The 3,171-nt window shown below is 47.7% G+C and overlaps 1 pseudogene; it reads right to left on the bottom strand.

The window, feature by feature from the left end:
• Positions 1-1,588: 1,588 nt before the first annotated feature.
• LOC121494232 lies at positions 1,589-2,121 on the bottom strand (annotated as a pseudogene).
• Between the last annotated feature and the right edge of the window lie 1,050 nt (positions 2,122-3,171).

The raw sequence follows: 3,171 nt of genomic DNA, 5'->3' as shown, positions 1-3,171 counted from the left end.
CACCTCTCTGGACCTCAATTTAGTCATTGTTAAGTGAGACAGTTGTACGAGATACTTCAGGTCCCAATGCTCAGTGACTCCTGGCAAGAACAGACATATATAAGCTCAAGTGGCTTATAAGACTCCAGGAACAACCGAGAAGGCAGGAGGTGCCACCCTTCCCTACCCCTCCTCCCTACTTACCAGCCTTCACGCTACATTTTGGCTGGGGCCTAAACGGCTAGAGGGGGGCCCAACTTTGTCAGCAATGCTGAGAGGAGAAGAGAGTCAAGTAATTAGCAAGAATGTGAAATTAGAGCATGAGAGAGTGCAGGGGAAGGGAAGACCCTGGGGGGAGCCCAGTGTCTTCCCACCTCCAATATCCCTGAGATGCTACCTGGGGTTGTTCTTAGCTGTGCAATTTTGATGGCGAGGCTGGTGTTCACTGGCAGTCATATGTATCCAGGAAATGACTTGATTTCCTTCCAGTACCTGCTCTGAGGGGTCTGGTGGGTTCCTCACAGCAGTAGGCAGACAAAGGCCTGAATCTTCCAACCTGCCTAGTCACTGCCTCTCTGGGCTGTTAGGAGAACCCTGGAGCTAGTGAGGTGAGACCGAGCTGTCCTTTCTGCAAAAGTATTCCCCTCAGTCTGGAGAACTGAAGCTCCTGTTGTACTTCACTCAGTGGCAAAGAAGACTCCATACAGCTAATGTAGCTTCTATCTACACTTGGACCTGAACCTCATGCTGTAGCCCCTTGTGACTCCTACTGCGGTCTATGGCCCAGGAGCTTCTATTTCCCCTAGGAGCTCATATAAATGCAGAATCTCCTGATTCATGTGCACACTCAAGTGTGAGAAACTTTACTGCAGAGGCCATAGCTTCAGCCTCCTTCAGCTGCCTCCTCTCCACAGGGCTGAGGACCCGCCAGAACCAGGCCCCTTCTAGACCTCCCTCTGGTGTTCTCCACCTTGGGATCTCCCACCCAAATGGACTAAGTCTGCTTCTAGAACCTTACTCGCCTCTTCTGCAAGACTGTTGAACTTCTGGCCTCAAGAGATGGTCAAAAGGTAACTGGGGGTGGCACAGGAGCTGTTGGGGTGATGCAGACCTTGGGCGGGAGGGCTTAAAGTCCACACTTGTGTACATACTCGTACAGTACATGATGGAGTCAGGGATATGGGAGGGTGAAAAGAAAAGGAGCAGGTGCTGTGACCTACAGGACTCCTCTTTTATTTGTCCTGGGTTCTTCTATTGTCAGGGGTAGGCCTGTGTGATTTTATAAGATAATTTTTCTAAATATAGGCTGGGTACATATCTGTCTATGGCAGTTTATTTTGGGGGGCGTGTTGTAAAATGATCCTTTATTGAAATATTTTCTTCGTAGTTTTTATTTTTAAAAGATTTTATTTATTTATTCATGAGACACACACACACACACAGAGACAGAGAGAGAGAGAGAGAGAGGCAGAGACACACAGGCAGAGGGAGAAGCAGACTCCATGTAGGGAGCCTGACGTGGGACTCGTTCCCGGGTCTCCAGGATCACACCCTGGGCTGAAGGCGGCGCTAAACCGCTGAGCCACCCGGGCTACCCTCTTTGTAGTTTTTAATTAGTGGGGCATTCTACTGTACCACTACTGATGTCATCTATGATGTCGTGAGGGTGGTGGGCATCAACATTGCAGCCCACAGACTGGGTAGTCCCCAGGATCTCTTTAATGGTTCCAGTAAGTTGTCTGACTAAAGATTAGTGCTGCATCTGTCAGGCAGTGTTGACAGTCTCATCAAAGGTGACATTTCCACTGTGCCTAATCTAATGTTTTTCTGCTTCTTTCTGTCTCCTCGTGGTTCCTTGAGGGTTGTGATGATTAGGGCAGAGGCAGAAGATACCACTGCAACCTGGGCCTGTCTGTTCTGAACGTTCAGTTTCACTGTAACCCTCAGACCGTTCCAATCACCGGTTGCTTTGGTGATGTCATTACCAACTTTTTTTTGAGACAGGCCCAGGGGGCTGATCTTCAGGGCCAAGGCAGACATGGTACAAGTGCACCTCAGGTATATGACTTTGATCTCATTGGGGTTGAACTCAGGCTGCATGGTGGAGGTGGCTGGTGTCAGATGAACCCAAATTTGAGACAAGCGAAGACAATAGGAACTTCCCCTACTCTGAGTCAACAGCCAAAAGTATGATTTCACTCTTTTTTTTAAATTATTTTTTTATTGGAGTTCGATTTGCCAACACATAGCATAACATCCAGTGCTCATCCCATCAAGTGCCCCCCTCAGTGCCCATCACCGAGTCACCCCAGTCCCCCACCCACCTTCCTTTCCACCACCTCTTGTTCGTTTCCCAGAGTTAGGAGTCTCTTATGTTCTGTCTCCCTCTCTGATATTTCCCACTCATTTTCTCTCCTTTCCCCTTTATTCCCTTTCAGTATCTTTTATATTCCCCAAATGAACGAGACCGTATAATGTTTGTCCTTCTCCGATTGACCTAATTTCACTCAGCATAATACCCTCCAGTTCCATCAACGTTGAAGCAAATGGTGGGTATTCGTCGTGTCTAATGTCTGAGTAATATTCCATCATATACATAGACCACATCTTCTTTATCCATTCATCTTTCGATGGACACCGAGGCTCCTTCCACAGTTTGGCTATTGTGGACATTGCTGCTAGAAACACTGGGGTGCAAGTGTTCTGCCGTTTCATTGCATATGTATCATTGGGGTAAATCCCCAGCAGTGCAATTGCTGGGTCGTAGGGCAGCTCTATTTTTAACTCTGAGGAACCTCCACACAGTTTTCCAGAATGACTGCACCAGTTCACATTCCCACCAACAGTGCAGGAGGGTTCCCCTTCTCCACATCCTCTCCAACATTTGTTGTTCCCTGTCTTACTAATTTTCACCATTCTCACTGGTGTGAGGTGGTATCTCATTGTGGTTTTGATCTGTATTTCCCTGATGGCAAGTGATGTGGAGCATTTTCTCATGTGCTTGTTGGCCATGTGTATTTGTCTTCTTTGTGAAATTTCTGTTCATGTCTTTTGCCCATTTCATGATTGGATTGTTTGTTTCTTTGCTGTTGAGTTTAAGTTCTTTATAGGGACGCCTGGGTGGCTCAGCAGTTGAGCATCTGCCTTCGGCCTAGGGTGTGATCCTGGAGACGTGGGGTCGAGTCCCACATC

The sequence above is a fragment of the Vulpes lagopus genome, chromosome 7 (genome assembly GCF_018345385.1).
Source record: "Vulpes lagopus strain Blue_001 chromosome 7, ASM1834538v1, whole genome shotgun sequence".
In the NCBI taxonomy this organism is placed as follows: Eukaryota; Metazoa; Chordata; class Mammalia; order Carnivora; family Canidae; genus Vulpes; species Vulpes lagopus.
Note: the sequence above shows the minus strand (reverse complement) of the source record. Positions and strands in the feature narration are given on the sequence as shown.